Source organism: Coturnix japonica, chromosome 2 (assembly GCF_001577835.2).
Source record: "Coturnix japonica isolate 7356 chromosome 2, Coturnix japonica 2.1, whole genome shotgun sequence".
Lineage (NCBI taxonomy): Eukaryota > Metazoa > Chordata > Aves > Galliformes > Phasianidae > Coturnix > Coturnix japonica.
In genome coordinates, this window is record NC_029517.1 from 109,758,067 (window position 1) to 109,771,417 (window position 13,351).

Genomic DNA, 13,351 nt, shown 5'->3' on the forward strand with positions numbered 1-13,351 from the left:
TAGGGGAGGTGCTCCAGCCCCCTGATCATCTTCGTGGCCCTCCTCTGGACCCTTTCCAAAATCTCCATGTCTTTCTTGTACTGAGGGCTCCACACCTGGACACAGTACTCCAGATGGGGCCTCACAAGAGCAGAGTAGAGAGGGACAATCACCTCCCTATCCCTGCTGACCACCCCTCTCCTGATGGAGCCCAGGATCCCATTTGCTTTCGGGGCTGCCAGAGCGCACTGCTGGCTCATGTTGAGTCTTTCGTCCATCGGGACCCCCAGGTCTTTCTCTGCTGAGCTGCTCTCAAGGACCACTCCTCCCAGCCTGTACAGGTGCCTGGGGTTCTTCCGGCCCAAGTGCAAAACCTTGCACTTTGCTGTGTTGAACCTCATTAGGTTCACCCGAGCCCAGCTTTCCAGCCTGTCGAGGTCCCTCTGAATGGCATACGTTCCCTCCACCGTATTGACCGCACCACTCAGCTTGGTGTCATCAGCAAACTTGCTGAGGATGCACCTCATGGCAGACGTGTTCATCTTTTCCTGCTTCCATGTCACTGCTCAGCTTCACTGGAACAGGCTGCCCAGGGAGGTGGTGGAGTCTCCTTCTCTGGAGATATTCAAGACCCGCCTGGACGCCTACCTGTGTGACATGGTGTAGGGAGCCTGCTTTGGCAGGGGGGTTGGACTCAATGATCTCTGGAGGTCCCTTCCAACCCCTCCAATTCTGTGATTCTGTGATTCTTGGCACCTGCTGAGTGGGTCCATCGTGGTTTTATGAGGGTAATGCTGGAAGGACAGATTTGTAGAGAATAACACAAGGCCAGCACTTCAGAGCTTTATTTCTGCGTTGAAGATAACGATGAAAATGAAAAAAAGGCACAGCTGACCTGATGCCTCTTGCCTTGGATGAGCACAAAGGCAAGGACTGGTAACCAACAATCAGCCTTTCAGTTGTTTGTTCTGCAACAGTTACTCCTGCAGTTACTAACCAGGTGCTGTTTGGGGAGCATAGGGGCAGAAGGAAGAAAAGAAAGGCCTTAGGGACACACAGGGAAGACCAGGCCTGCCTGCCTGCCTGCCTGAGGTGGTGTTTCTCCTTGTGCTCCATCGTCCAGCACACCACCTCTTCCTCCCAGCACTCCAGCAGGCAACGGTCCCACAGCTCTCTCAAGGCACAGCAGTGCAGATGAGCCCATTGGGCAGGGTAAAGGAGAAGAGGGTCACCAAACCCCTGTGGGGGAAGAGGAGGCAAAATACTTTAGGGATCAGGAGGGAAAAGGAAGTCCAGAGTTCACTGGGCAGTTGGGCAGGGCAATCCCAAGAAGGGGCTTAGAGAATGCTGACTTTTGATCAGTCAGCTGAGACAGAACTGAAGCTGAACCTGTATTGCCCTTTCAGCACTTCCCACAGGAGTTAACTTCTGAAGCAAGTTTTCAAAGGGCATTTAGGGAGCCCTAGTTAGGGGACTCTGCACTATCTTTACCCTGCTACATTCACATACAGGGAAGAGGCAAACTAATCAACAATAATCAAACAACAAACCATAATCCTCTATTGCCCATTATACTTTTTTCCCCCTCAAACTCAGTCTTAGCACTTTCAGGGTGAACTGCTGAACACTTCTGGCCCATCGCCACATCCTGCCACCTAGTAAAATCCTTGTGATACACAGGATAATATGGCAACACTCAGCTAAACAATTACCTGCTGACTGGACTGCAGCATATTATGCCTCTGACAGAACTCCAGGCTCTGTCTGTAGCAGTAACTGTTTACATGTCAATGATTTCCAAGCTTATTAAAAGTTAATGTGCACATTGACACTCCCTTTGTGTATATACAGCTTTCCAACACAGCACAAATGTTTCAGATGCTTCCATGCCCCAAATGTTAGCAGTCGGTTCACATCTGTATGTGTATGTTTGGTTGCCCATGTGTATGTTTGGTGGCCCTGCCAGGCAGGGGGGTTGGAACTACATGATCCTTGAGGTCCCTTCCAACCCGGTTCATTCTGTGATTCTGTGATTCTGTGATCTGCAAAGGAAGAGGTATCTCTCCACAGAAAGCCACGAAAAACAATTCCATCAATAGATATCCTCTCTCCAGAAGGGAGGATACCTTCCCCTCCCCCAACCACCACCCCAAACCATACAGAAATAATGCGTTTCTTGGTTTATTTTCTTTGGTCTCTATATAGTTTTGTCCATGAATGCCAGCTTTTACTAATCGCTAGAGGCAAGATTCCCTCCGCTCCCACATGCTCCCCAGACCAATGCTATGCTTTGCTCCCTTGCCTTTAAAAAAGCCTAGCACCAATTGGTGCTAAGAAGCCCTCAATTTTCTGCTCACTTAATCACATTTTTCAAAACACAACCTGTTCAATAGTCACTTATTTCTCACTTTTTAGCGTGCAACTAATCTATTTGTTTGAGCCTTAGTATTCAGACCAGCACGTGCATTAATCACGTGTGTTCCACTTCTCTCATAATCCCAGGCATTTGAGACCCTGCCAACTTCTTTATTCGGGAACCTGCCTTCTCCACACCCCCTTTCTAAACTTTGCATTTGTTTTGCTTTATAGTGATCATTGAAGTTCTCACTCCAGCTGGGAGGACAGTCAGGCACCTTCAAGAACAAGGGAATGATTGACAATATTAGGCAGAAAATTTTCTACCAGATGCTGCTCGAAAGGAGAGGTGGTAACCTTCCGACCCTCTTTTCAATGAGCAAAATCATCGCTTCTGTGACATCCCTCTGCCCCAATCATCAACTGAGTGGGGAGCACGAGGTCACTTCTGTGTCTGGCTGTTGTGTAGTACAATTCCACCCCGCAGACAGGGCTATGCTTTTTGCTTGAAGGAGGTTCCAGTGCCAGCCATGCATTGGAATGAAGCGGCAAAATTCATCAGCTATTAAGCATCGCTCTCCTCAGTTACTGCTCTGAAACATTTATGAGTTCTGAATAATCTTACCAGGATGGAAAGGAATTCTGGATGTTCTATCCTTGGACTGTGAGAGATTGAATACTGATGAGAGAAAGGCATGGCTTCATTAAACCAGTGCTAAACAACCCCTTCTGTAAAGAAGTTTTTCCTGATATCCAACCTCAAATATTACAGGACAGCAGAAAGCGGTACTTACAGACTCACTTTTTACATGGAAACTCCACAGTGAGACTGGTGGAACCAAAGAAACTATATTATTATATAGCTGCCGCTCATTGTCACCAATAAAAACACTCCACCCTATAAATTACGCAACAGACACACTTTCATTTTGATCGCGTTTCTTGCTATCTTGAGATAGCATAGCTTTATTTACATCATTGTTTAATTCTGAAGATAAACACTCTGCTTTGACAGCAGCACTCCAGATTTTTGGCTCGCAGACCACACTGACATTAACCCCAAAAAGCTCTTTAGTTAAATTCCACAATTCAATACGTATATTGAACAATTCAAATCTCACCTCCCTCCCTCCCCTCAGGAGGCTGCAAGGCGCGGCAATCAGCCCGCAGCTTCCCGCTGCCTCACGCACCGCTCCGAGACGCAGCCCTCCCCACGCTCGCCCCCTTCCTGCCGCCCGTACCGCTGCCCCCGGCCGCCTGCCGCTCCGGCGAGCTCCGGCAGCCGTCGATCCATGCTCCCGCCCGCGATCCTGTTCGGCTTTTGCCTCAGATTCCTCCTCCAGCCGGCAGAGCGCGGCCCGTCAACTTGTGCGGCCCTGTCGGCGCTCTCCGCCATTCCCGCCCGCCACGCTCTGTGGGGGACGAGCTGAGGGCAGGCGGCGGCGGCTGCGGGGCAGATCCGTGCCGCGGGCTGAGGCAGCGGCCGGGCACCCGGAGCGGCTGTGCCCGACTCGAAGCCGAGCTCCGGGCTCCCTCGGAGCCGGCTCTGCCCGCCCTACCCCCCTCCCATCGGTGCAGGCCACCGCGGTTTATCTGCGCATTTCCTACGCGATGGCGGCGGTGCGGGCCGAGCGCTGCTGAGCCCCGCTTCGTGTTGGCGGGAGGCGGTTTTATAATCGGTTATAAATAAATATCTGAAAGCCTCGGTTAATGAAGCCAGGGGTTGTGTAAGACTTTCAGCTTCCTTCAGTAAACCACCCAAATGGAACCTTTGTAACCCCTCTCTGCGAGGGAAAAGAAAAAAAAAAAAAAGTTTGGAAACTTGATATAAGCAAACAGTTCAGCTATCAGCAAATACAAACAGTGACCAAAACTGAGCTCACACATCTTGTGGTTTTCAAGCTAAATCTGGGAACCTCAGCTGACGGTCTCATGTAGATTGGGGTGATTCAGAGTAGTGAGGTCCTGGAACAGGCTGCCCAGGGAGGTTGTGGATGCCCCGTCCTTGGAGGTGTTCAAGGCCAGGTTGGACGGGGCCCTGGGCAACCTGATCTAGTAAATGTGTATATTTGGTGGCCCTGCCAGGCAGGGGGGTTGGAACGACATGATCCTTGAGGTCCCTTCCAACCCGGGTCATTCTGTGTGATTCATAGTCCCGTAGCAAGGTGTTGTACAGATGTGACACAGCTGTAATGTACAGCCCATGAGGTAGAACACACTGTGGGTTTGGGGGATATGCTTTCTAAGCGTACAGCACTGCCATGGCTGTGACAAGTTCAGCTCCCACGGCGCTGCAGCCCAACACTGCGTCCAGCTGATTCCTGTTGCTGCTGGAGGCTTTGGCTTCGTCATGGGAGGGTCAATCTCATACAACGAAAACATTGAATTCTGAAGCATTTTTGCAGGGTTTTTTGATTATTTTTTTTCGTGTGCAACGTTCTGTTTAGAACCACCAGAAGGATCCTGCTTTGTTGGCTTCCTCTGGTAGCAGTGTGTTGCACTGTAATGAGTGATTTGTGTGGGCAAGAAGGAAACCTTGCGGCTACGGAAAGTGTTATAGATACAAAGGGTTCTTTTTCAGTGTTTACAGAACAAACTTATTTGTGTATAAACATATTTTATTATTATTTTCTTTAGAATTTGAATGAGCTGCTGCTGCAGGATGTGCTGTTGGAGGCACGGAGGGAGGCCGGGCTGTAGGAAAAGCTGTACCGAGCAGCCCTGCAGGCCGCCTGCCTCTGGTAGGTCAGAAAGTGAAAACAAGTCTGATGTAGATGGAGAGATAATGAGTCTTGAGCTACAACTTAATGAAGCATCTACTGCTTTGGCTGAGTTAGTCATTTGGAACGCGTTACTTAGATAAAAAGTCTTAAAGCAGGAAAAGAAGAATAAAACACAACACAGAGATGGAGCGACACAAAACAGCAGAGATGTCTGTCTATAGTCACAGAGGAAGGACAGCAAACGAGGAGCAGGAGCTGGGGGATCAAGCAGTTGGAATGAGAGTAGCCCTAAGGCACCGAGGGAAAGCAGAGCTGATGAAACCAAAACTTTTGTTTCTGATGTTTATTTTCTCCTCTATTTTTTCCTTGAACACAACTCTTTGACAGAGTTTAGTGGGACAGAGGAGAAGTAGCTGATCAAACGGGCATCATGTCTGTGAGAGGCTGCAGGTTACTCCTGACATAGATAAGTGTCCTGAAGGTGTCTGATACAGCTTGTGATAAAACATTTGGATCTGTACTTCTATTTCTGTGGTCACATTGCTCTTTCTGCTCGGAAATTTGCTTGGCTGCCAACCCAGCCTTTAATGTTTGGGATCTAGGTTACCTCTTTTTTACAGCAGCAGAAAGCTCATCTTGCAGAAAAGGAGACTTTGCTTTTGGAAGGCAATTAACCCCTTCTACTACCACAGAGCATTAGGTGCCATGTGAATTGTTATTTGAGTATTTTAACTTGAATAACAAAAGTGTTGCACGATTGTTTAAAAAAGATTAGTTAACCAACACCACCTAACCCTACTAGTTTTCTGCAACTAGATTACAGAGAATGATGCTGCGTTTGCACATTCATTGTGCAAACTTACTCCTCTGTTGTATTCTTTATTTTGCAAATTGCAGACATTGAGATGAAGGGTCTATAATTTCCTAGCTTGCCTTTCTCTTGGAACACTGGTGCTGCACTGGCACGCATCCACTTTGCTGTAACTTCATTTGAATACAGCAAATTCTTTATTATGATTAACAAAGGGTTGCTCTCTGGTCTGCTTTGAATCTCAGTCTGTTCATGGAGATTAGTAGGTTTTGAGCAATGCCAACTCACTAAATGTCTTCGCTTCACTGATCTCAAAGACATTTGTGACAATGGATTTAGTAGTCATTTTCATGCATGTTCTTGCCTTTGAATGGATAATACCTTGCTAGTTCTGCTTTCCATTGCTGCTTGATTCTCCATCCCTTTCAAAAATGTTTTAATTCAAAACTCTTTCTTCCTATGTTGCTTCTTTGAGATACATAAACACATTTGTTCATGTGTTTAATCCATGAATGCAGCTTTCCTTTACCTCTTTGATTTTCTTTTAGGCGAATACATTGCAAATATCTGCATGTTACCTCCCTCTTCTGTGTAGAAGCAAATTAAGCTTACTTTCTCAAGGAGTGACTGACAGAAGTTGTTCTTTGATTGAACAGGAAGAGCCAAGTGGTTTTAGAGGAGGGAGATCCCAGTCACGTTTCCCGTTGTAGCCATATCTCCCATTTGGTTTCAGTGCTTAGGAGGTATCAGATCAGCCACACCATTTTATTTATTTTTTTTTTTTCAAAGCCAATTTTCTATTAACCTCTTCAGCTTTTAGCAGGCAACACTTACAGACCTCACCGAGCTGTTCAGTCTGACTGACATATTAGTGGCAAAATTGCTTTTTCAGGTTGGATCATTTCTCTTCAAATCATTTTTTCAGTAGTATTTTTCATAAAGGTTTCTCTCAGTTCTGCTGCACCATAAAACAATAAGTTCTGCTGCACCATAAAACAATAAGTTCCACTGCACCATAAAACAATAAGTTTCTGCTTACCCCTGACATGTAGCTCAACATTTTCTGATCTACTCAGAGAGATAACTGGAGGAGATAACTGAAGTAGATGGGAATTTATTTGTGATGATGTAATCACAAAGTACATTCAGTGAAATCTAGAAACATTAGGGCATCCATCATCGTAATTTCTAATTTTCCAATCACAGTCATGGGTAGGAACAACAGTGTTTGCTGCCACTTCAGTGGCTTTTGTTTATCTCTCTAGTCTCTGATGCTCCCTGGAGGCTCCTGGCCACTGGAACATTTGGGTTTTAAAGCCCTTCTTGTTCTAAAATGCATTTCTTTTCTGAAATGAAGATACTTAAAGTGCTGGTCTATAGTTAGAGCTCAGTGGTTCTATATGGCTTGCATATAAAAAAACAATGACTGGTAAACTCAAACCTACTTTAAGCTATTCATTGCAAAACACTCAGACATGAAAGGCTTTCTAATGGGTAGCAGTGGTACAGTGTGGTGGTCTATGTCTTTTGTTCCTGAAGAACAGCTGGGCAGCCTGGTCTGGTATTAGATATGGAGGTTGGTGGCCCTGCCTGTGGCAGGGGGGCTGGAGCTTGATGGTCCTTGAGGTCCCTTCCAACCCAAGCCATTCTATGATTCTGAGATTCTAGACATGCACCAAAGGGCTGGGCCTGCTGAAACTGTTTTACCGATTTAATTCCATACAGAGCTACTATCAGGGAAGAGGCACAAAACATTTCACTAATTATGCCGAATTCAAAAACCTGTCCATACAACTTGATAGCAGTAGATGAAGGCAGAAGGATTGTTACAGAGTCTGCCTGAAATTCTCTGTTGAGGAATAGCGAGATGATTGAGTAAAGGTTTTCCAGTTTGTCTGACAGCAATTAGTAGGAAAAGGAGATAATGAGGAAGAAACTAATGGCATTATTTTGGGGAAAGCTAAATATATATATATAGCCTTTGGTTCATCACGGGGCTAATACAGCATTACGATTGATGATTCTGTAATCACAGCCCACACAGAGAGAAACAAGCTGTAAATTAAATGATGGAATATTTCATAAATGGCTCGGAATTGTAATGCAGTGATCAAGAATTTACAGAGAAGGACTTTAATGCCCCTTTCTTAACAAGCTGCAGTGTTTCTAACAGAAATAATTAGGGTTCTGACAACATACTCATTTAAATGAAGGATTGAGTTTGACAATAAAAAATAGCCTATAATCTGCGCGTCACATGCAGCTTTCTACTGACACACAACCTCATGGTCTAGTGCACCAGCATTCACAGCAAATTAGTCTCAGTTCTGCTGTGTTCTTCTACCACCCCAAGTGTTAAGTACCTGGAGAAGTAAAATTCTTTTGCTGTGTCACTGCTAGTTAGGCTGCTTTTACAACTGGAAACATTGGAAAGTGATTCAGGGACAAATTTTTAACATCAGTGTCTCACTGTGGCTAGAAATTTGTCTTTTTTAGACTTAGTAGTAAAGAAGAAAGAGGAGGAGGAGGAATCTATTTCTTTTTCCCATTTGAAATCGTCAAGCCTGTTGCTTCCTCGAGCAATTTACTGCAGTTCCTTCTTGGTAAGTTTCATCCTCTCTCTCAAAGCAAAGCATTTTCTTTAGCTATGCATGGAAGTGGAAAATGTATGTGGACAGTAAGTCACAGTATGTATTAGTTACCTCACAAGGTAACTGGGCTATTAGGAATAAACATGCACCAAAGAGTCTGACTGTTTGAACCAAAGAAAACATCTTTAGGTCAAAGCCAACTATATCTAACACGTGGGCAGACAAAGCTTTGAATTTATTTTGCCTGTGTTCCAAATAACTTATGTACATATTCTATTTGGGAAATGCCAATGGCAGCACCCTAGTTGTCTCTAATGTTGAGTGTCAAAGTGCAGCTGAGCTCTTTATTGAAGCTACCTAAGATACACAAGTACCAGTTCTTAGACAGGTTCTGGACACAGTTACACCAACTCATCAGAAGACTGAACAGTGTTATTAATCATCTCTTAAACTACAGCTAAATAGAAAGGGATCTTCTTTTCTGTGACCACTTTCCTGATCACAGTTTATCAAAACACCATCTGAATTACTTCTCCATTTTTAAGGCCAGCCTGAATGTTTCAGATTCAGATGGGAGGCCATTCCAGCTGCAATGACATCCAAGCATTCAGCAACTGCTCTGAAAGAAGCCTGTGCATCCATCTGAGGGGCAACTCTTACCTTAGAGACAGCGGTGTCCATCCTAGTGAGAAACTTGCAAGCCACATTAAAATCTTCATCCTCTAGAGCTGTAGTCATGGAACAGGTAGAAAACAGCAGCTTAAGAACTTCATATCTACATGATATGCCCTGTTCAGGCCCTGGAGATCACCTGTGGGATATACGGGAGTTCTATCACCACAACCAACTGCTTTAGTGATACCTGTGCTGGTAGCCCTGGCAGATTCTTCTCTTCTACACCTGCTTTATCCTCTTTTGTGGAACTGGGAAACCTTGTAGAAGTGCTGCAGTTGCACTTTTTTTCCCCCTTTTATCCTTCAGATGATGGTTCTTAGATCTTGTTTTTCTTGCAGAGGTGATGTCTGATGAGGAGACCGCTGGGCCAGAGGCAGTGCCTGAGGTGTGTGATGGATTACGTGGCAGAGGAGAGGCCTTGGAGCTGTTCTGTTTCTACCTGCTGAGTTTTCACTGAAGGTGACTATGCAGTAACAAGGGCACTCCCCATTACTTAACTCTTCCATTGTTTCTCTGGTAGACCCCTGCCACCATGAGATAATGCACTGCTTAATAATCTCCCAGTAAAGCTCAATAAAAAAAGGTCAGCAAGCTCCAGGTGTACATTCGATGAGCTAGATTTGTAGGGTACATGAAAGTACAATAGAACAAAACACTTCCATCCACTCTTAGTCAACAGATTTGACCATCAAATCAATGTTTTTAGCTATTGCAACCAGCCCTAAAATCAGCAGTCTTAGTCATCTCAGTGGCAGCAGCAGCTGTGACCACAGTGAGCTCAGCAGAGCCAGAGTGAAATCTGGCCAACCACCAGAGCCTACCCAGCAACACTGAAATTAGAGAAATCTTTTCAATTCCAGATTTTCTCAAATAACACAATAAATCCTTTAACACTGAATGCCAGTAGGTAATGAAGCTTTTGAATCCAACCTGAAGTTTGTTATGTCTCCTGCTCTCGTGATGGTGTTTGAGCTGGAGATGACATCTGAGGGGTGCTGAGCCAACACATGTTCAGTTTATTTATGTTGTGGCTTGTTTCTTACATTTGGCTACAAAATTAGGCTTCATGGAAGAAAAGCTTGGCAATGCAAGGAGAATTGTTGTAAACAACCAGAGTGTGCTCTTCAGCCTGCGTACAATAGATGTGCTAGAACTCAAAATAGCACCACAGGACACAAACAAACAAAAACCAACACCAAAAAGAAAAACCAACCCAAACTTCAACAAACACTAAGAACGTTGTTTATTTTGAGCAGACACTGAGTATTGTTGTCGCTTTCTAGAGTAAGACCATCTCCAAAAAGCCTTTGTTACTGCCCAAAAAGCCTTTGTTACTTCAGTTATAAATGTACCACCAAAAACCCAGGCATGGGAGTGCAAGAAGTTGTTCAAGGTTAAGAGCCTCATCCTCTCCCTTTCTTTTGTCTCTGCTTTTCCAGGTGTAGAAATTGCAGCTTTAATAAACTGCGGTAGAAACAAAGTTGCAAAGAGAAATTGAGTGTGAAACTTAGAGCTTTTGGCAGCAGTTCTCTTTCCCTGCTTTCTGAGTTCCTTAACATATGCCAAAGTCTTCCCCTTAACACTTGCCAGGGATATTGAATACTGAAGTCAGTGTTCTGCACTTCATACCCAAACACCCAGAACTCAGAGATGTGAATGGGGAGTGCTTGCTGTCCTGCCTATCTGCCAGAACACAGCGGGACTGAAATTTTAATCATGGATTCAGCTCTGGAATCTTAGAAATAAGCATCAATCATGCCCATGTTCTGTCTCCCTTCCTTTCTCCTCCCCTCCTAGCTCTTTCATCCCGACAGGCATAAGCAATAGTTACTTATAGCCTGCAGCACCCACCTTCTTCCCCTTTGACATGGCAGTCTCCCTGGATGGTCATGCTGGTCTGGAATTGTCTCTGGAACTTGTGCTATCTTTTATGCTTGGTGGAGTGAGAGGTACATCCCTGCAGCACAAATATTGCTCACAATAATACTGGCAGGACCAGAAGTTGTTCACTGGCTCTATTACTAAATGAAAAGGTGCACAGCTGCATGTGTTGTAAACATAAAGTACACTAAAGCCATCAAAACTCATGACAGTTAATGCGTTAGACATCTAAGCTACCTACCAAATATACGAGGAAAGCTACCTGGAGACCCTGAAACCAATGTGACAAGGAAAATACCACCTCCCAGGTGCACTTGAGAAGAGCATCTGAAGATCTGGATCCTGTGGAGGGCTTTTTAGAGCTAACCAAGCAGCTGCTGAGCAGCAGTAGATCTGGATTACACTTCCAAATTCAGTGTGATTTTCTGATATGTAAGTCCTTACTTTGCTTTAGCCTCAAGCCTGACGTGCCCCAGATCTACCAAACTGGATCTCTCAAGCCAAGAGCAGGCACAGCCAAGTCAGCAGCCCCACCCAGTGCATGTGCACTTAAGCAAACGTAAATGAATACATGAATAAAAATCAAGCAGATGTAGGGAAATTCTGGCTGAAGAAAATTCCTGTGGCTCGCTCACCTGCCCCAAACTGTGATGAATCAGTGTTGCAGTAACAAGAACCCCCGTGTGGTATGACAGCATCCTCATTCCTTTTCCCCTTTTGAAAAGGCTTTTTACAGAGGAACAGGTAAAGTAACTACACTTCAGATGGCATTATTTGTCTTGCCCAGCTTTCAGTGCTATTCGAAGTGGAAAAGTACATAAGGAAAGCTTTGAAAAGGAATGTTACATGGTAACAAACGTGTGATCCTCTGCTCTGGATTCTCCCCACTGACACACACACATACATTCATAAACAAATCAAACCACAGAATTATCTCCTTTGTGTGTGGTAATTACCTAATTTGTGACCTAACCACAGTTCTGGTCTGGAAACACATGGCAATTACCATCTTTTAGTCACGTAGTAAACTTCTAAGTGGTATCTAGGCTGCAAAATTCGGAGGGAAGGACATCTTAGATTTACAACTACTTTCACCTATTTCTTACCATTTCTTGCTATTTTTATGCTCAAAACTCACTGAATCTCTTTCTGTGGGGCAACCTAAACTTAAGCAAAAAATATCCCAATGAAACAAACAAACAAACCCAACAAACCTGATCATGCAATTAAGGACAAAGCCACCGACAGTAAGATGACAGTACTACTTTTCCGCAGGAATCCCCTTATTTGGTGGGGTGGCTGAATGGGATCTGCTTGACAGAATCCCTTGATAAGGCCCTGGAGGGTAGAGGGGTCTGAGAAAGGTGATCAGTGTTCTAGAATCACCTGCTCCAAGCACAAGAAATTAGGCAAAACTGCCAGGAGGGTGAACAAGGAGCTCCTGGCCAAACTCAAACACAAAAAGGAAGCCTACAGAAAGGGGAAGCAGGGATAGGTAGCCTGGTAGGGACACTAAGACGTTGTCTGTGCATGCAGAGACAAAGTTGGGAATGCCAAAGCTCAACTGGAACTCAATCTAAATGACTCTAATAGAATCAATGGCAACAGAAACAGCTTCTGTCAGTTTAATTAGGGAGAAGATGGGCCTGCTGCTAAAGGTCACATGGCAAAAGCTGAGGTACTGGATGCTACCTTGGCTCAATCTTTACCAGTAAGACTGGCCTTCAGAAATCAAAGGACCTGGAGACAGCTTCTTTCTATTTAGTCCTTTGCTGGTAACTGAATTACCTTACCTGTTGATGTGATTTACATTCCGCATCAGCAGCATCTGTAAATGCACAGGTCTCAACTACTTTGGTCAGTGGGCTCTTTAGCAGGGCTACTTCAGAAGCACCTGTTGTGGCTCTAATACCCTTTCTGGCATTGCAACAGATGTGGGGTTCCTGGTTCCTGTCTGAACTGGCAGTTCTCTGTTCTTGCTTATCAGCCCTTTCACAAAGGCTGCATGGAAATTCCAGTTGTGTGAGTTATGTTAAGGGTCAATCCCTTTTGTGAAATAATCAGCTGAGAAGAAGTAGTGATAAAGTATCTTAGCTGAAGTGCTGGAAAGAACAGCCATTCAAGAAAGATCGTGTCCCTGCAATTTTTGGCTTTTGTAACAAATCTGTCAGATGCTTTTTATACAAAAGTAATGTCAAATCACTCTTTAGCTCCTGCGTTTTCAAGTTCAGTACAGCAACACGGGGTGAACTATGAGTGTTTGAGTGTATCCAATTAAAAACAAATTGACTGCCACACTTCACAGGGAACGATTCTATTTTAAACGCCAGGTGTCA

At 44.7% G+C, this 13,351-nt stretch overlaps 1 long non-coding RNA gene across 1 annotated transcript; it reads right to left on the reverse strand.

Moving 5' to 3' along the window:
* Positions 1 to 806: 806 nt before the first annotated feature.
* Positions 807 to 4,353, reverse strand: LOC107310300. Its single transcript, XR_001553551.2, has 2 exons — positions 3,576 to 4,353; positions 807 to 1,218 (listed from the first exon to the last, which is right to left on the reverse strand). It is a non-coding gene; the product is annotated as an uncharacterized LOC107310300 (long non-coding RNA).
* Positions 4,354 to 13,351: the final 8,998 nt, after the last annotated feature.